The sequence below is a fragment of the Hyla sarda genome, chromosome 12 (assembly GCF_029499605.1).
Source record: "Hyla sarda isolate aHylSar1 chromosome 12, aHylSar1.hap1, whole genome shotgun sequence".
NCBI lineage: Eukaryota > Metazoa > Chordata > Amphibia > Anura > Hylidae > Hyla > Hyla sarda.
The window spans coordinates 26,776,223-26,796,893 of NC_079200.1; the positions used below are offsets into that span (position 1 = coordinate 26,776,223).

General features: G+C 47.6%; 1 protein-coding gene across 1 annotated transcript in view; it reads right to left on the reverse strand.

Annotated features, from left to right (window-relative positions):
• Nucleotides 1–20,139, reverse strand: part of LOC130296807 (leucine-rich repeat-containing protein 3B-like) — a 126,454-nt gene extending 106,315 nt beyond the window's left edge. Inside the window, exon 1 of the mRNA XM_056548777.1 lies at nt 20,090–20,139. The gene's annotated coding sequence lies outside the window, so the exon portion shown is untranslated. The remainder of the gene's footprint in view (nt 1–20,089) is intronic.
• Between the last annotated feature and the right edge of the window lie 532 nt (nt 20,140–20,671).

Below are 20,671 nucleotides of genomic sequence, written 5' to 3' on the forward strand. Positions count from 1 at the left end.
TGGAACCACTGCGCCAATCAGCGGCGCAGTGGCCCTTTAAATCGCAGAGACCCGGCGCGCGCGCGCCCTAGGGAGCGGGGCCGCGCGCGCCGGGACAGGACAGACGGAGAGCGAGTCAGGTACGGGAGCCGGGATGCGCATCGCGAGCGGGCGCTACCCGCATCGCGAATCGCATCCCGGCTGGAGACGGTATCGCAGCGCACCGGGTCAGTGGAGCTGCCCGGAGCGCTGCGGTAGCGAGAGAGAAGCGAGCGCTCCGGGGAGGAGCGGGGACCCGGAGCGCTCGGCGTAACAGTACCCCCCCCCTTGGGTCTCCCCCTCTTCTTAGAGCCTGAGAACCTGAGGAGCAGACTTTTGTCTAGGATGTTGTCCTCAGGTTCCCAGGATCTCTCTTCAGGTCCACAGCCCTCCCAATCCACCAAAAAGAACCTTTTTCCTCTGACCGTCTTGGAGGCCAGTATCTCTTTCACTGAGAAGACGTCAGAAGAACCGGAGACAGGAGTGGGAGAAACTAATTTGGGAGAGAAACGGTTGATGATGAGTGGTTTAAGAAGAGAGACATGAAAGGCATTAGGAATACGGAGAGAAGGAGGAAGAAGAAGTTTGTAAGAGACGGGATTAATTTGGCACAAGACTTTGAAAGGACCAAGATAGCGTGGACCCAGTTTGTAACTGGGGACACGAAAGCGGACATATTTAGCGGAGAGCCATACCTTGTCTCCGGGAGCAAAAATGGGGGGAGCTCTTCTTTTCTTATCGGCAAACTTTTTCATGCGAGATGAAGCCTGTAAAAGAGAATCTTGGGTCTCTTTCCATATGGTGGAAAGATCACGAGTCACTTCATCTACAGCGGGCAAACCAGAGGGCAAGGGAGTAGGGAGGGGGGGAAGAGGGTGACGGCCGTACACCACGAAAAATGGGGATTTGGAGGAAGATTCAGAGACTCTAAAGTTATACGAGAATTCGGCCCATGGTAGAAGATCTGCCCAATCATCCTGGCGGGAGGAAACAAAGTGTCGTAAATAATCACCCAAGACCTGGTTAATTCTTTCTACTTGTCCATTGGATTGAGGATGATATGCAGAAGAAAAGTTTAATTTAATCTTGAGTTGTTTACAGAGAGCCCTCCAGAATTTTGACACGAATTGGACGCCTCTATCCGAGACTATCTGTGTGGGCAACCCGTGAAGACGAAAAATGTGTACAAAAAATTGTTTAGCCAACTGAGGCGCTGAAGGAAGACCAGGAAGAGGGATGAAATGTGCAATCTTGGAGAATCGATCAACGACCACCCAAACAACAGTGTTGCCACGGGATGGGGGTAGGTCTGTAATAAAATCCATACCAATCAGAGACCAAGGCTGTTCAGGGACAGGCAGAGGATGAAGAAAACCAGCGGGCTTCTGGCGAGGAGTCTTATCCCGGGCACAGACAGTGCAGGCTCGCACAAAGTCCACGACATCCGTCTCCAGAGTCGGCCACCAATAGAAGCGAGAGATGAGTTGCACAGATTTCTTGATGCCTGCATGACCTGCGAGATGGGAGGAGTGACCCCATTTGAGGATTCCGAGGCGTTGGCGTGGAGAGACGAAGGTCTTTCCTGGAGGAGTTTGCCTGATGGAGACTGGAGAAGTGGAAATCAGGCAGTCAGGAGGAATGATGTGTTGCGGAGAGAGTTCAACTTCCGAGGCATCCGAGGAACGAGAGAGAGCATCGGCCCTAATGTTCTTATCGGCAGGCCGAAAGTGAATTTCAAAATTAAATCGGGCAAAGAACAGAGACCACCTGGCCTGGCGAGGATTCAGCCGTTGGGCAGACTGGAGATAGGAGAGGTTCTTGTGATCGGTGTAAATAATAACTGGAAATCTAGATCCCTCCAGCAGATGCCTCCATTCCTCAAGTGCTAATTTAATGGCTAGAAGCTCTCGATCCCCGATGGAGTAGTTCCTCTCCGCCGGAGAGAAGGTCCTAGAAAAAAAACCACAAGTAACAGCATGCCCGGAAGAATTTTTTTGTAGAAGGACCGCTCCAGCTCCTACAGAGGAGGCATCAACCTCCAATAGGAAGGGTTTAGATGGGTCAGGTCTGGAGAGCACGGGAGCCGAAGAAAAGGCAGACTTGAGCCGTTTAAAGGCGTCTTCCGCTTGAGGAGGCCAAGACTTGGGATTGGCATTTTTTTTGGTTAAAGCCACGATAGGGGCCACAACGGTAGAAAAATGTGGAATAAATTGCCTGTAATAATTGGCGAACCCCAAAAAACGTTGGATAGCACGGAGTCCGGAGGGGCGTGGCCAATCTAAGACGGCAGAGAGTTTGTCTGGATCCATTTGTAGTCCCTGGCCAGAGACCAAGTATCCTAGGAAAGGAAGAGATTGGCATTCAAACAGACATTTCTCTATCTTGGCATAAAGTTGATTGTCACGAAGTCTCTGAAGAACCATACGGACATGCTGGCGGTGTTCTTCTAGATTGGCAGAAAAAATCAGGATATCGTCCAGATATACAACAACACAGGAGTATAAGAGATCACGAAAAATTTCATTAACAAAGTCTTGGAAGACGGCAGGGGCGTTGCACAGGCCAAAGGGCATGACCAGATACTCAAAGTGTCCATCTCTAGTGTTAAATGCCGTTTTCCATTCATCCCCCTCTCTGATGCGGATGAGATTATAAGCACCTCTTAAGTCCAGTTTGGTAAAGATGTGGGCACCTTGGAGGCGATCAAAGAGTTCAGAGATGAGGGGTAGGGGGTAGCGGTTCTTTACCGTGATTTTATTAAGACCGCGGTAGTCAATGCAAGGACGTAGAGAGCCATCTTTTTTGGACACAAAGAAAAATCCGGCTTCGGCAGGAGAGGAGGATTTACGGATAAAGCCTTTTTTTAAATTTTCCTGGATGTACTCCGACATAGCAAGAGTCTCTGGGGCGGACAGAGGATAGATTCTGCCCCGGGGTGGAGTAGTGCCCGGGAGGAGGTCAATAGGACAATCATAAGGCCTGTGAGGAGGTAGAGTCTCAGCTTGTTTTTTGCAAAAAACATCCGCAAAGTCCATATAGGCCTTAGGGAGACCGGTTACAGGGGGAACCACAGAGTCACGGCAAGGGGTACTGGGAACCGATTTTAGGCAGTCCTTGAAACAAGAGGGCCCCCAACTCTTGATCTCCCCAGTGGACCAATCCAGGGTTGGGGAATGGAGTTGAAGCCAGGGTAGTCCAAGGAGGATTTCGGAAGTGCAATTGGGGAGGACCAAAAATTCAATCTTCTCGTGATGAGGTCCGATGCACATTAGAAGGGGCTCCGTGCGGAAACGTATGGTACAGTCCAATCTTTCATTGTTTACACAATTGATGTAGAGGGGTCTGGCGAGACTGGTCACTGGGATGTTGAACCTGTTGACGAGAGAGGCCAAAATAAAATTTCCTGCAGATCCGGAATCCAAGAAGGCCATAGTAGAGAAGGAGAAGGCAGAGGCAGATATCCGCACAGGCACAGTAAGACGTGGAGAAGCAGAGTAGACATCAAGGACTGTCTCACCTTTGTGCGGAGTCAGCGTACGTCTTTCCAGGCGGGGAGGACGGATAGGACAATCCTTCAGGAAGTGTTCGGTACTGGCACAGTACAGGCAGAGATTCTCCATGCGGCGTCGTGTCCTCTCTTGAGGTGTCAGGCGAGACCGGTCGACCTGCATAGCCTCCACGGCGGGAGGCACAGGAACGGATTGCAGGGGACCAGAGGAGAGAGGAGCCGGGGAGAAAAAACGCCTTGTGCGAACAAAGTCCATATCCTGGCGGAGCTCCTGACGCCTTTCGGAAAAACGCATGTCAATGCGAGTGGCAAGATGGATGAGTTCATGTAGGTTAGCAGGGATTTCTCGTGCGGCCAGAACATCTTTAATGTTGCTGGATAGGCCTTTTTTAAAGGTCGCGCAGAGGGCCTCATTATTCCAGGATAATTCTGAAGCAAGAGTACGGAATTGTACGGCGTACTCGCCAACGGAAGAATTACCCTGGACCAGGTTCAACAGGGCAGTCTCAGCAGAAGAGGCTCGGGCAGGTTCCTCAAAGACACTTCGAATTTCCGAGAAGAAGGAGTGTATAGAGGCAGTGACGGGGTCATTGCGGTCCCAGAGCGGTGTGGCCCATGACAGAGCTTTTCCAGACAGAAGGCTGACTACGAAAGCCACCTTAGACCTTTCAGTAGGGAACTGGTCCGACATCATCTCCAAGTGCAGGGAACATTGGGAAAGAAAGCCACGGCAGAATTTAGAGTCCCCATCAAATTTATCCGGCAAGGATAGTCGTAGACCAGAAGCGGCCACTCGCTGCGGAGGAGGTGCAGGAGCTGGCGGAGGAGATGACTGCTGAAGCTGTGGTAGTAGCTGCTGTAGCATCACGGTCAGTTGAGACAGCTGTTGGCCTTGTTGCGCTATCTGTTGTGACTGCTGGGCGACCACCGTGGTGAGGTCGGCGACAACTGGCAGAGGAACTTCAGCGGGATCCATGGCCGGATCTACTGTCACGATGCCGGCTGGCAGGTAGTGGATCCTCTGTGCCAGAGAGGGATTGGCGTGGACCGTGCTAGTGGATCGGTTCTAAGTCACTACTGGTTTTCACCAGAGCCCGCCGCAAAGCGGGATGGTCTTGCTGCGGCGGTAGTGACCAGGTCGTATCCACTAGCAACGGCTCAACCTCTCTGACTGCTGAAGATAGGCGCGGTACAAGGGAGTAGACAGAAGCAAGGTCGGACGTAGCAGAAGGTCGGGGCAGGCAGCAAGGATCGTAGTCGGGGGCAACGGCAGGAGGTCTGGAACACAGGCTAGGAACACACAAGGAACGCTTTCACTGGCACAATGGCAACAAGATCCGGCGAGGGAGTGAAGGGGAAGTGAGGTATAAATAGGGAGTGCACAGGTGAACACACTAATTGGAACCACTGCGCCAATCAGCGGCGCAGTGGCCCTTTAAATCGCAGAGACCCGGCGCGCGCGCGCCCTAGGAAGCGGGGCCGCGCGCGCCGGGACAGGACAGACGGAGAGCGAGTCAGGTACGGGAGCCGGGATGCGCATTGCGAGCGGGCGCTACCCGCATCGCGAATCGCATCCCGGCTGGAGACGGTATCGCAGCGCACCGGGTCAGTGGAGCTGCCCGGAGCGCTGCGGTAGCGAGAGAGAAGCGAGCGCTCCGGGGAGGAGCGGGGACCCGGAGCGCTCGGCGTAACAGTCTCTATACACTGTACACACAGAGGAGGAGATCCTGCACTTCTATGTCTATATACTCTGTACACACAGAGAGGAGGAGATCCTGCACTTCTATGTCTATACACTGTATACACAGAGGAGGAGATCCTGTACTTCTATGTCTCTATACACTGTATACACAGAGGAGGAGATCCTGCACTTCTATGTCTATATACATTGTACACAGACAGAGGAGGAGATCCTGCACTTCTATGTCTCTATACACTGTACACAGACGGGAGATCCTGCACTTCTATGTCTCTATACACTGAACACAGAGGAGGAGATCCTGCACTTCTATGTCTCTATACACTGTACACAGAGGAGGAGATCCTGGACTTCTATGTCTCTATATACTGTACACACAGAGGAGGAGATCCTGCACTTCTATATCTCTATACACTGTACACACAGAGGAGGAGATCCTGCACTTCTATGTCTCTATACACTGTATACACAGAGGAGAATATCCTGCACTTCTATATCTCTATACACTATACACAGAGGAAGAGATCCTGCACTTCTATGTCTCTATACACTGTACACACAGAGGAGGAGATCCTGCACTTCTATGTCTCTATACACTGTACACACAGAGGAGGAGATCCTGCACTTCTATGTCTCTATACACTGTAAACACAGAGGAGGAGATCCTGTACTTCTATGTCTTTATACACTGTATACACAGAGGAGGAGATCCTGCACTTCTTTATCTCTATACACTGTACACACAGAGGAGGAGATCCTACACTTCTATGTCTCTATACACTGTACACACAAAGGAGGAGATCCTGCACTTCTTTGTCTCTATACACTGTTCACACAGAGGAGGAGATCCTGCACTTCTATGTCTCTATACACTGTACACACAGAGGAGGAGATCCTGCACTTATATGTCTCTATACACTGTACACAGAGAGGAGGAGATCCTGCACTTCTATGTCTCTATACACTGTACACACAGAGGAGGAGATCCTGCACTTCTATATCTCTATACACTGTACACACAGAGGAGGAGATCCCGCACTTCTATATCTCTATACACTACACAGAGGAGATCCTGCACTTCAATATCTCTATACACTGTGCACACAGAGGAGGAGATCCTGCACTTCTATGTCTCTATACACTGTACACACAGAGGAGGAGATCCTGCACTTATATGTCTCTATACACTGTACACAGAGAGGAGGAGATCCTGCACTTCTATGTCTCTATACACTGTACACACAGAGGAGGAGATCCTGCACTTCTATATCTCTATACACTGTACACACAGAGGAGGAGATCCCGCACTTCTATATCTCTATACACTACACAGAGGAGATCCTGCACTTCAATATCTCTATACACTGTGCACACAGAGGAGGAGATCCTGCACTTCTATGTCTCTATACACTGTACACACAGAGGAGGAGATCCTGCACTTCTCTGTCTCTATACACTGTACACACAGAGGAGGAGATCCTGCACTTCTATGTCTCTATACACTGTACACACAGAGGAGGAGATCCTGCACTTCTATATCTCTATACACTGCACACACAGAGGAGGAGATCCTGCACTTCTATGTCTCTATACACTGTACACACAGAGGAGGAGATCCTGCACTTCTATGTCTCTATACACTGTATACACAGAGGAGGAGATCCTGCACTTCTATGTCTCTATACACTGTACACAGAGGAGGAGATCCTGCACTTCAATATTTCTATACACTGTATACACAGAGGAGGAGATCCTGCACTTCTATGTCTCTATACACTGTACACACAGAGGAGGAGATCCTGTACTTCTATGTCTCTATACACTTTACACACAGAGGAGGAGATCCTGCACTTCTATATCTATATACACTGCACACACAGAGGAGGAGATCCTGTACTTCTTTGTCTCTATACACTGGACACAGAGGAGGAGATCCTGCACTTCTATATCTCTATACACTGTACACACAGAGAGGAGGAGATCCTGCACTTCTATGTCTATACACTGTATACACAGAGGAGGAGATCCTGCACTTCTATGTCTCTATACACTGTACACACAGAGGAGGAGATCCTGCACTTCTATGTCTATATACTCTGTACACACAGAGAGGAGGAGATCCTGCACTTCTATGTCTATACACTGTATACACAGAGGAGGAGATCCTGTACTTCTATGTCTCTATACACTGTATACACAGAGGAGGAGATCCTGCACTTCTATGTCTATATACATTGTACACAGACAGAGGAGGAGATCCTGCACTTCTATGTCTCTATACACTGTACACAGACAGGAGATCCTGCACTTCTATGTCTCTATACACTGTACACAGAGGAGGAGATGCTGCACTTCTATGTCTCTATACACTGTACACAGAGGAGGAGATCCTGCACTTCTATGTCTCTATACACTGTACACACAAAGGAGGAGATCCTGCACTTCTTTGTCTCTATACACTGTACACACAGAGGAGGAGATCCTACACTTCCGTATCTCTATACACTGTACACACAGAGGAGGAGATCCTGCACTTCTATGTCTCTATACACTGTACACACAGAGGAGGAGATCCTGCACTTCTATGTCTCTATACACTGTACACAGAGAGGAGGAGATCCTGCACTTCTATGTCTCTATACACTGTACACACAGAGGAGGAGATCCTGCACTTCTATATCTCTATACACTGTACACACAGAGGAGGAGATCCCGCACTTCTATATCTCTATACACTACACAGAGGAGATCCTGCACTTCAATATCTCTATACACTGTACACACAGAGGAGGAGATCCTGCACTTCTATTTTTATGTAATTTGAGCAGCGGGATTTGCATTGCCAATAAATCTGCACTAATGATAAATTCCCCCCATAGTGTTCTGAAAAAGAAATATATATATATATATGATCGAAAAATGAATACATCAGGAGGAGATCCTGCTCTTCTATGTCACTATACACTGTACACAGAGGAGGAGATCCTGCACTTCTATGTCTCTATACACTGTACACACAGAGGAGGAGATCCTGCTCTTCTCTATCTCTATACACTGTACACAGAGGAGGAGATCCTGCACTTCTATGTCTCTATACACTGTACACACAGAGGAGGAGATCCTGCACTTCTATGTCTCTATACACTGTACACACAGAGGAGGAGATCCTGCACTTCTATGTCTCTATACACTGTACACAGAGGAGGAGATCCTGCACTTCTATGTCTCTATACACTGTACACACAGAGGAGGAAATCCTGCACTTCTATGTCTCTATACACTGTACACACAGAGGAGGAGATCCTGCACTTCTATGTCTCTATACACTGTACACACAGAGGAGGAGATCCTGCACTTCTATGTCTCTATACACTGTACACAGAGGAGGAGATCCTGAACTTCTATGTCTCTATACACTGTACACACAGAGGAGGAGATCCTGCACTTCTATATCTCTATACACTGTACACACAGAGGAGGAGATCCTGCACTTCTATGTCTCTATACACTGTACACAGAGGAGGAGATCCTGCACTTCTATGTCTCTATACACTGTACACAGAGGAAAAGATCCTGCACTTCTATGTCTCTATACACTGTATACACAGAGGAGGAGATCCTGCACTATGTGTCTACACTCAGCCTAAATAGCAGCAGCAACAACAAGAGAATGAGCAGTCTGAACTGTGAATGAAGGAAGCCCTGGAGTAAAGCCTTACTTACAGAACTTTCTGTATTATCTCCAGTTTACAGGCCCTGCCCTCTTCCATCTCCCTCCTCCCCCCTCCATAGGCTTGTATTGCTTGAAATTTGATCCCTGAGTGTACTAGGACCGAGACAGAGGATGCAGATTGCTGGAATTTGTTCAGACAGAGGGTGGAGAAGAATAAAACATGATAACAGGAAAAAGGAGCATTTTTGTCTAGTAAGATATATTACAAAGTTTCTTATATTCACGTGATTGCAAAGTTTCTTATATTCACGTGTGTTATTGCACAGATGCACTATTCAACACTATGCAAAGTTTGTTGAGACAACATGTACACTTTAAGGGTATGTTCCCACCTGGCGTATTTTGCTGCGTATTTGCTGCTGCGTATTTTCCTACCCATTGACTTAAATGGGAAATAAAATATGCAGCAGCAAATACGCAGCAAAATATACCGGGTGGGAATGTACCCTTAGTATCCATTTAACAGAACCTTTACCCATAGACTATAATGTTATGGAAAACTAGACTGTATCAGACTGTATCTCTTTAACATGCCTGTAACAGATTCCATACACTGTCATCTGTCACCTACAGGCTAAAATAGTATCAGTTTAAAGGATACTTTTCTTTAAGGAATCCCATTGGATGGCACAGCATAGTCTACTGCTGTATGCTATTCCCCTTGGTCTGTCAATTACATTCAGCAAGTATGTTGGGTGGAGGAAAATGTAATGTGAACACTGAAACTGACGATATAGGGACTATTGTGGCACTATGCGGACTACTGTGAGGCTGGCACTATGAGGACTACTTTGCAATATAAGAAAAAAAGAAAAACAGACAAAAGCGCAATTCATGTGCCTAATAAATAAGGGGTTGCCAGTGGTAACGATAAGGTTATGCTAACCTGGTGGTGTTATGCTAAGAGCACAACACCTATTGTAACTTGGATACCCATGCTGTGGGTGGATAGCCGGGGTGCTGCCAGGATCGAGCCCGTCAGGGAGGTCCTCTAGACGGTCAGGAGAAGCTCATGTAGAACTACAAATAGCAGCGTGGAAATAGCGATCCTCTTGGCGCTCTCCCGATGGTAAATAACAAAAACCGAATCGTACAATGGAATTATTAAATAAATAAAATGTTATTTATTAAAAGCGCTGTGTCCACAGCGCTTTTAATAAATAACATTTTATTTATTTAATAATTCCATTGTACGATTCGGTTTTTGTTATATACCATCGGGAGAGCGCCAAGAGGATCGCTATTTCCACGCTGCTATTTGAAGTTCTACATGAACTATGAGGACTACGGTGAGGTTGACACTATGGGGACTACTGTCAGGGTGGTACTATGCAGACTAATGTGAGGGTGGCACTATGGGGACTACTGTGAGGGTGGCACTAAGGAGACTACTGTGAGGGTGGCACTATGGGGCCTACTGTGAGGGTGGTACTATGGGGACTACTGTGAGGGTGGCACTAAGGAGACTACTGTGAGGGTGGCACTAAGGAGACTACTGTGAGGGTGGCACTAAGGAGACTACTGTGAGGGTGGCACTAAGGAGACTACTGTGAGGGTGGCACTATGGGGCCTACTGTGAAGGTGGTACTATGCAGGCTAATGTGAGGTTGGCAATAAGGAGACTACTGTGAGGGTGGCACTAAGGAGACTACTGTGAGGGTGGCACTATGGGGCCTACTGTGAAGGTGGTACTATGCAGGCTAATGTGAGACTGGCAATAAGGAGACTACTGTGAGGGTGGCACTAAGGAGACTACTGTGAGGGTGGCACTAAGGAGACTACTGTGAGGGTGGCACTATGGGGACTACTGTGAGGGTGGCACTATGGGGACTACTGTGAAGGTGGTACTATGCAGACTAATGTGAGGCTGGCAATAAGGAGACTACTGTGAGGGTGGCACTAAGGAGACTACTGTGAGGGTGGCACTAAGGAGACTACTGTGAGGGTGGCACTATGGGGACTACTGTGAGGGTGGCACTAAGGAGACTACTGTGAGGGTGGCACTATGGGGCCTACTGTGAAGGTGGCACTAAGGAGACTACTGTGAGGGTGGCACTATGGGGCCTACTGTGAAGGTGGTACTATGCAGACTAATGTGAGGCTGGCAATAAGGAGACTACTGTGAGGGTGGCACTAAGGAGACTACTGTGAGGGTGGCACTATGGGGACTACTGTGAGGGTGGCACTATGGGGACTACTGTGAAGGTGGTACTATGCAGACTAATGTGAGGCTGGCAATAAGGAGACTACTGTGAGGGTGGCACTAAGGAGACTACTGTGAGGGTGGCACTATGGGGACTACTGTGAGGGTGGCACTAAGGAGACTACTGTGAGGGTGGCACTATGGGGACTACTGTGAGGGTGGCACTATGGGGACTACTGTGAGGGTGGCACTATGGGGACTACTGTGAGGGTGGCACTATGGGGCCTACTGTGAAGGTGGTACTATGCAGGCTAATGTGAGGCTGGCAATAAGGAGACAACTGTGAGGGTGGCACTAAGGAGACTACTGTGAGGGTGGCACTAAGGAGACTACTGTGAGGGTGGCACTATGGGGACTACTGTGAGGGTGGTACTATGCAGACTAATGTGAGGCTGGCACTATAGGGACTACTGTGAAGTTGACACTATGTGGAATAAAATGAGGCCTGTACTATGGTGACATTAAGGCTGTTACTGTAGCTTTGGCACTATGGGGGCTACTACGAGTACCATCACTGTTGTATTTAGGAGATAAGCATGAGTGGCTTAAAGGGGTACTCCAGTGAAAAACTTTTTTTTTTTTTAAATCAACTGGTGCCAGAAAGGTAAACAGATTTGTAAATTACTTCTATAAAAAAAATCTTAATCCTTCCAGTACTTATTAGCTGCTGAATACTACAGTGGAAATTCTTTTCCGTTTGAAACACAGAGCTCTCTGCTGACATCATGACAACAGTGCTCTCTGCTGACATCTCTGTCCATTTTAGGAACTGTCCAGAGTAGGAGAAAATCTCCATAGCAAACATATGCTGCTCTGGACATTTCCTAAAATGGACAGAGATGTCAGCAGAGAGCACTGTGCTAATGATGTCAGCAGAGAGCTCTGTGTTTCAAAAAGAAAATCATTTCTGCTGTAGTATTCAGCAGCTAATAAGTACTGGAAGGATTAAGATTTTTTTTAATAGAAGTAATTTACAAATCTGTTTAACTTTCTGGCACCAGTTGATTTAAAAAAAAAAAAAAAGTTTTTCACTGGAGTACCCCTTTAAGCCACTCATGCTTATCTCCTAAATACAACAGTGATGGTACTCGTAGTAGCCCCCATAGTGCCAAAGCTAAAAATAAAGAAAGTTTTCCACCGGAGTACCCCTTTAAGAGATGAGAATAGTAGAGATGAGCGAACTTACAGTAAATTCGATTCGTCACAAACTTCTCGGCTCAGCAGTTGATGACTTATCCTGCATAAATTAGTTCAGCTTTCAGGTGCTCCGGTGGGCTGGAAAAGGTGGATACATTCCAAGGAAAGAGTCTCCTAGGACTGTATCCACCTTTTCCAGCCCACCGGAGCACCTGAAAGCTGAACTAATTTATGCAGGAAAAGTCATCAACTGCCCAGCCGAGAAGTTCGTGACGAATCGAATTTACTGTAAGTTCGCTCCTCTCTACTGGACAGCAATGCCAGTCAACACAGTAATGCCAGTAATCGCCTTACAATAGTTACCCGATCATAATGCAGTTTCCTAATCCATTATTTAAAGAAGTTCCAAACCAGAGTCTTTAAATTTATTACCTTGTCCCACTGCCTAATCTACTCTAAATATACTGTAAGCTCATTGGGCGAAACTATTCCCCTACTGTCTATATCTGCGGAACATGATTGACTATTAGATGGTGATGGCAGCGGATAAGAAGACTCTGCAGGCGCAGAGGAAATAAACCAAGGTAAGTAGGAAGGCTTAATGCGTATAAATGCAATAATCACTTCTCCACTCAACAAAAAATGAAAAAGTATTGATCTCCGAGGCTAAAAATAACTACACGACTCAGCAACCTGGGAGAGTAGAGTCTAAAGATAGATGTATATTAGTAGTAATAGTCAGTAAGGGGGATCCCGGGGGGGTTATAGGGGAATTAGATTTGTGTCTACACTATCGCAATACTGCACATGTAGAGAACACATCAAAGGGCATCGTATAAAACAAATATGTCAGACATCTGTAAATCTTTTATTCAAATTTAAAACATAACAATAAATAATTAAAAAAATCAACATACTATATCTAACCAAAACATAATAATATAATGAATCATAAGACCAGTCATAAAACCAATACCATAGCATAAAATACAACACCGATCCACCCCCACACTCATTCTTCCACACAAACAAAATTATATACAATATTTACGTTTTTCCTATAATACCCATAACATACTAAAACTATATAGACTAATATTAAATGTGAATTTCCTGGCCAAGTTTCAATATCAAAAACGAAATAATTATGCAAAACCCAATACCAAAATGAATTAAATATAAATCAAGACGAACTAAATAACACCAATTTTTTTAAATTTTTTTGGCCCAGAGCTGGTCCCGCATCCCATGCCCCCAGTACATGTTCCCAGATGTCCAAGAAGCAGCGCAGGATTTTCTGTATATATATATATATATATAGATAGATAGATAGATAGATAGATAGATAGATATATAAAGGGTCATAAGCAGGAAAAAACGTTTTCCGCACCGGTAATTTCGCGCACTTAGCGCTTCATCCGGCCTCTAGAGGCCGGATGAAGCGCTAAGTGCGCGAAATTACCAATGATCGCCTTCTGAACGCTATGCATCAGTGACCTCCCGGACTGAACGGGATTCCATGTAGGAGCTCTTGGGTGCGATCCTTGCGGTGAGTGCGGAAAACGTTTTTTCCTGCTTATGACCCTTTATATTGATTCTATTATCCTTTGTTTATCCTAGCACCACCGCTGCCCCAGCTATGTACTGTTACGCCTAGCGCTCCGGGTCCCCGCTCCTCCCCGGAGCGCTCACGGCGCCTTTCTCCCTGCAGCTCCCCGGTCAGCGCTGACCGGGAGCGCTGCCCTGTCATGGCCGTTGGGGATGCGATTCGCACAGCGGGACGCGCCCGCTCGCGAATCGCATCCCAGGTCACTTACCCGTTCCCGTCTCCTGCGGTCATGTGCTGGCGCGCGCGGCTCCGCTCTCTAGGGCGCGCGCGCGCCAGCTCCCTGAGACTTAAAGGGCCAGTGCACCAATGATTGGTGCCTGGCCCAATTAGCTTAATTGGTTCCCATCTGTTTCCTGGCTATATCTAGTCTCCTCCCTTGCACTTCCTTGCCGGATCTTGTTGCCCTAGAGCCTAGTGAAAGCGTTTTTGTGTGTTTATACCCTGTGTACCAGAACTTTGCTATCTCCCCTGACTACGAACCTTGCCGCCTGCCCCCGACCTTCTGCTACGTCCGACTTTGCTTCTGCCTACTCCCTTGTACCTCGCCTATCTTCAGCAGCCAGAGAGGTGAGCCGTTGCTAGTGGATACGACCTGGTCACTACCGCCGCAGCAAGACCATCCCGCTTTGCGGCGGGCTCTGGTGAAAACCTGTAGTGTCTTAGAACCGGTCCACTAGCACGGTCCTCGCTATCCCTCTCTGGCACAGAGGATCCACCTCCTGCCAGCCGGCATCGTGACAGTAGATCCGGCCATGGATCCCGCTGAAGTTCCTCTGCCTGTTGTCGCCGACCTCCCCACACTGGTCGCCCAGCAAGCCCGACAGATTGCCCAACAAGATCACCAGCTGTCGTACTTGACCACCATGACTCAGCAACTCCAGTCGCAGCTACAGCAGATTCAGTCTCAGCTACAGCAGCAGCAACCATCTCCTCCGCCAGCTCCTGCACCTCTTCCGCAGCGAGTGGCCACTCCTAGCCTCCGCCTGTCTTTGCCGGACAAATTTAATGGGGACTCTAAGTTTTGCCGTGGCTTTCTTTCCCAATGTTCCCTGCATCTGGAGATGATGTCGGATCAGTTTCCTACTGAAAGGTCTAAGGTGGCTTTCGTAGTCAGCCTTCTGTCTGGAAAAGCCCTGTCATGGGCCACACCGCTCTGGGACCGTGATGACCCCGTCACTGCCTCTGTACACTCCTTCTTCTCGGAAATTCGAAGTGTCTTTGAGGAACCTGCCCGAGCCTCTTCTGCTGAGACTGCCCTGCTGAACCTGGTCCAGGGTAATTCCTCCGTTGGCGAGTACGCCATACAATTCCGTACTCTTGCTTCTGAACTTTCCTGGAATAATGAGGCTCTCTGCGCGACCTTTAAAAAAGGCCTATCCAGCAACATTAAAGATGTTCTGGCCGCACGAGAGACTCCTGCTAGCCTGCATGAACTCATTCATCTAGCCACTCGCATTGACATGCGTTTTTCTGAGAGGCATCAAGAGCTCCGCCAGGAAAAAGACTTAGATCTCTGGCCACCTCTCCCACAGTCTCCACTGCAATCTGCGCCTAGGCCTCCCGCCGAGGAGGCCATGCAAGTGGATCGGTCTCGCCTGACCCTGGAAGAGAGGAATCGCCGTAAGGAAGAGAATCTTTGTTTGTACTGTGCCAGTACTGAACATTTTCTGGTGGATTGCCCAATCCGTCCTCCACGTCTGGGAAACGCACGCTCACACTCAGCTCTCGTGGGTGTGGCGTCTCTTGATGCCAAGTCGGCTTCTCCACGTCTCACGGTACCTGTTCGGATTTCCACTTCAGCCAGCTCTCCCCTCTCAGCCGTGGCCTGTCTGGACTCTGGAGCTTCTGGGAATTTTATTCGGGAGTCCTTTGTGAATAAATTCCATATTCCGGTGACCCGTCTTGTCAAGCCACTCCGCATCTCCGCGGTCAACGGAGCCAGGTTGGACTGTACCATACGTTTCCGCACGGAGCCCCTTCTTATGAGCATCGGATCTCATCACGAGAGGATTGAACTTTTGGTCCTCCCCAATTGCACCTCGGAAATTCTCCTTGGACTTCCCTGGCTTCAACTTCATTCCCCAACCCTGGATTGGTCCACTGGGGAGATCAAGAGTTGGGGGTCCTCTTGTGCCAAGAACTGTCTAAAACCGGTTCCCAGTAACCCTTGCCGTAACTCTGTGGTTCCTCCTGTATCCGGTCCCCCTAAGGTCATTAAGGACTCTGCCTGCCACAGGAAATGCCCCTCCCCCCCTCCCAGGCAAGCTTCTGTGTCCCCTCATGGCCCTCGTCCTGGTGTCACACTGCCCCGTGCCAGGTCTCGCCCTCTGCCCTCTCTCCCCATTCCTACTCCTGCGGTTCTGCCTGCCGTTGAGGAATCCCTCCTTCCTTTCCCGGTGTCCTCATCCCAGGGGAGGCAGTTACCCGATAAAGAGAAGGGGAGACCTAAGGGGGGGGGTACTGTTACGCCTAGCGCTCCGGGTCCCCGCTCCTCCCCGGAGCGCTCACGGCGCCTTTCTCCCTGCAGCTCCCCGGTCAGCGCTGACCGGGAGCGCTGCCCTGTCATGGCCGTTGGGGATGCGATTCGCACAGCGGGACGCGCCCGCTCGCGAATCGCATCCCAGGTCACTTACCCGTTCCCGTCTCCTGCGGTCATGTGCTGGCGCGCGCGGCTCCGCTCTCTAGGGCGCGCGCGCGCCAGCTCCCTGAGACTTAAAGGGCCAGTGCACCAATGATTGGTGCCTGGCCCAATTAGCTTAATTGGTTCCCATCTGTTTCCTGGCTATATCTAGTCTCCTCCCTTGCACTTCCTTGCCGGATCTTGTTGCCCTAGAGCCTAGTGAAAGCGTTTTTGTGTGTTTATACCCTGTGTACCAGAACTTTGCTATCTCCCCTGACTACGAACCTTGCCGCCTGCCCCCGACCTTCTGCTACGTCCGACTTTGCTTCTGCCTACTCCCTTGTACCTCGCCTATCTTCAGCAGCCAGAGAGGTGAGCCGTTGCTAGTGGATACGACCTGGTCACTACCGCCGCAGCAAGACCATCCCGCTTTGCGGCGGGCTCTGGTGAAAACCTGTAGTGTCTTAGAACCGGTCCACTAGCACGGTCCTCGCTATCCCTCTCTGGCACAGAGGATCCACCTCCTGCCAGCCGGCATCGTGACATGTACATTGGTTTCCTGCCGAGCTACTCCATTGGTTAACAGTCCCTATGCAAGTGCACCTGACTAATAGTAGCCACCTTTTAACCTCTGTTCACACCATATATATAGATATATATATATATGTATATATATATATATATATATATATATATATATATATATATATGTATGTATATATATATATATATATATATATATATATGTATATATATATATATGTATATATATATATATATATATGTATATATATATATATATATATATATATGTATATATATATATATATATATATATGTATATATATATATATATATATATATATATATATATAGTCAATAGAAACCCCCTCCCCCCCCCTTTAACCCACCACCCAACATAACACAAAACCCCAACATAATGTGCAAATAAAACAATAAATACAATCTGCCCCTAAGTCGGTCCCGCATCCCATGCCCCCAGTACATGATGACGGACGTCCCTGAACCAGTCCTTTAGCCCACCACCCAACCTAACACTAAACCCAAACCCTAGATGACACCAAACAATATATAGAGTACATAAAATATACACAGACTATAACAATATATACAGTACATAAATATATAAATAGATTACAACAATATACAGTGCTCCCTCAAGTTACAATATTAATCGGTTCCAGGACGACCATTGTATGTTGAAACCCTTGTATGTTGAGACCAGAACTCTATGGAAACCTGGTAATTGGTTCTGAAGCCCCAAAATGTCATCCAAAAATAGGAAACAATGAGGATTAAAGAAAAATAAGTAGATAACTAATACAGATAAAGCAAATCCTTACATATAAAAGTAATAAAGATCTGCTGGGAGCTGTAATCACTGTCTATGTAGAGGACAGGAGCTTCTTCAGGGTCTTGTACAATACACAGTGTCCTAAAAAAGTAACATGGAGCCGCCCTCACCTGGTGTCCAAAGGAGCAGCTAACCCTGGTACAGGTAAAGAGTACAGAACATATAATACCTCCCTGTACTGTAGGGGGCGCTACCAGACACCAGTCAGTGCATGCACTTCAGTAATATAGGTAAAGAGTACAGAACATGTAATATCTCCCTGTACTGTAGGGGGCTCTACCAGACATCAGTCAGTGCATACACTTCAGTAATACAGGGGTTTTACCAGTGAAATGTCCATTCTGATTGGTCGGTTCTTCCAGCCATCGACACGTTTCACAGATCTGGACTGTCCGTACATTGTATGTTGAGTCTGGGTTCCAGGTACAATGGTCCAGAAAAGACCATTGTATGTTGAAAATATTGTAAGTTTATTGATCACTGTATACAAGAAGAGAATACATATAACATACTACACAAACCAAATAAAAATTAGGCTTTTCAGCCACACACAACCCCGAAAGCCCAAGTTCAGCACATGCAAGCCCTATATTACCATATACCTAAAGCACAAAACAAAAAGACTAATGTGACAGCATCAGCCACCACCAGGGAAGGTCATCTGTATACCCATAGGCTGGTGCAAGGATTTTTGTCATAAGCTAATTTTGTCGCCTTCTTGACTCTGCCCATTGGCCCGCCCTTTGACACGCCCCACCTAACTACTGGGGTGACACACTGTAACAAACCTCCTCCTCATATAATCTCCTTACTACTGGGGTGACACACTGTAACAAACTTCCTCCTCATGTAATCTCCTTACTACTGGGGTGACACACTGTAACAAACCTCCTCCTCATGTAATCTCCTTACTACTGGGGTGACACACTGTAACAAACCTCCTCCTCATGTAATCTCCTTATTACTAGGGTGACACACTGTAACAAACTTCCTCCTCATGTAATCTCCTTACTACTGGGGTGACACACTGTAACAAACCTCCTCCTCATGTAATCTCCTTATTACTAGGGTGACACACTGTAACAAACTTCCTCCTCATGTAATCTCCTTACTACTGGGGTGACACACTGTAACAAACCTCCTCCTCATATAATCTCCTTACTACTGGGGTGACACACTGTAACAAACCTCCTCCTCATGTAATCTCCTTATTACTGGGGTGACACACTGTAACAAACTTCCTCCTCATGTAATCTCCTTACTACTGGGGTGACACACTGTAACAAACCTCCTCCTCATGTAATCTCCTTACTACTGGGGTGACACACTGTAACAAACCTCCTCCTCATGTAATCTCCTTATTACTAGGGTGACACACTGTAACAAACTTCCTCCTCATGTAATCTCCTTACTACTGGGGTGACACACTGTAACAAACTTCCTCCTCATGTAATCTCCTTACTACTGGGGTGACACACTGTAACAAACCTCCTCCTCATGTAATCTCCTTATTACTGGGGTGACACACTGTAACAAACTTCCTCCTCATGTAATCTCCTTACTACTGGGGTGACACACTGTAACAAACCTCCTCCTCCTGTAATATCCTTATTACTAGGGTGACACACTGTAACAAACTTCCTCCTCATGTAATCTCCTTACTACTGGGGTGACACACTGTAACAAACCTCCTCCTCATGTAATCTCCTTACTACTGGGGTGACAAACTGTAACAAACACCCTCCTCATGTAATCACCTTACTACTGGGGTGACACACTGTAACAATCCTCCTCCTCATGTAATCTCCTTACTACTGGGGTCACACACTGTAACAAACCTCCTCCTCATCTAATCTCCTTACTACTGGGGTGACACACTGTAACACACCTCCTCCTCATGCTGCTGGTTGAGCGAGTGGTTCAGATGCTGGTTGTCTAACTTCCTTGTGGCAGGCAGAGCGGCGCCCCAACCAAGAGGGCGCTCTAGGCAGCTGCCTATGATGCCCTGTGTATACTGCCTTAGTGCTGACGGCATAGGGTTCAACAAATAATACCTATAAAAGAGAAATAAATCTAAATACAAGTGATGCAAATCCAGCACTGCTACATAGTACAGAAGCAATCCGTAAATTATATTCACATAATATATATATATACACACAAATAGCGTTCCATTCTCGAACCTACCTTGAGGGTAGACGTTCAGGCTGAGGGAACCCCAAAATCTTGCATGCGCCCGGTGCTGTTTTGCAGACTCCCACACGTTCTCACTGGCTTTGTAGTTAATGGACGACAGCCTGACTGCTTGGCAGGAGCGCGGAGAGTCCTATAAATATTTGCGTGCTAGATGCCAATTCTATGGTTTTTTTTTTGTTTTTTGTTTTTTTTTATGCCAGGCTGTTTTCCAGTGGCATGAGTGGATACAGGCAGCAGCAAACCCTGATGGGATTAGAGCAGTGTTTCCCAACCAGTGTGCCTCCAGCTGTTGCAAAACTACAACTCCCAGCATGCCCGGACAGCCAAAGGCTGTCCGGGCATGCTGGGAGTTGTAGTTTTGAAACAGCTGGAGGCACACTGGTTGGGGAAACCCCTATATTAGGGAATAACTCTGATTTCCGTATATACTGAAGATGCGCACTATTTTTCATTTGGCGCAAAAAAATATTGATCTGAATTTACATACGCCAAAAGGTCACCTAAGGAAGGAAAATGCCGGCAAGATGCAGTTTATAGGGATACACACTTATTGATCTGAAGGAAGGATCATTG